This window comes from Carlito syrichta, unplaced genomic scaffold, assembly GCF_000164805.1.
Source record: "Carlito syrichta isolate Samal-C Ts95f unplaced genomic scaffold, Tarsius_syrichta-2.0.1 Scaffold311913, whole genome shotgun sequence".
Classification (NCBI taxonomy): Eukaryota; Metazoa; Chordata; class Mammalia; order Primates; family Tarsiidae; genus Carlito; species Carlito syrichta.
This window is the reverse complement of record NW_007256009.1, coordinates 22,459-23,054: the sequence shown is the minus strand read 5'-3', so window position 1 is coordinate 23,054 and position 596 is coordinate 22,459. Positions and strand designations below refer to the sequence as shown.

At 58.4% G+C, this 596-nt stretch overlaps 1 protein-coding gene across 1 annotated transcript in view; it reads left to right on the top strand.

The window, feature by feature from the left end:
• TPCN2 (two pore segment channel 2) overlaps positions 1 to 596 on the top strand; it is a 26,193-nt gene that overhangs the window by 22,915 nt on the left and 2,682 nt on the right. The window lies entirely within an intron of this gene.

The window sequence follows — 596 nt, the reverse complement described above, 5'->3', positions numbered from 1 at the left end:
GGCCCGGCATCCTGGCGGGGAGGCCCCAGCGCCTGCCTCTGTTCCCAAGAGCCTTCATGAGACCACCGCCAAGGGTCCAGGCCTTCCCTACGTCCATGCGTGTCCCTCCGCTGAGTTGTGCGCCTCTCCTGCTGGGGGCAGCCTGGGTTTTCTACGTGCAGGCAGCTGTGTGCTGGGGCCTTTATGCACACCGGCATACATGATCACACACCCACACACGTGCTCATGCACAACCACGCAGGCATGCGCGATCAGTTACATGCTGTCACCCGATGCACAGAATCATGCAGTCACAGTCGCCTGCTCACACAGTCATCCAGGCATGTGTGGTCATACACATAATCACACCGTACACACATGCACACAGTACCCACGTCATTACACAATATCCATGTGTAGGCATGCACAAGCGGTCACATGCGTATACACACGCAGACTCATGACATACAAGACATGCGCTCCTATGCACACACAGGCAGTGAATTCTACTTAATGTGGTTCGTGGCTCCCTGAGACCCCGAGGTGGCCCTGCCTCCAGTCTGCGCTTCCTGGGAGTCTCCTTGGGGGCGCCAGCAGCGTGTGGTCTGAGGCCCTGG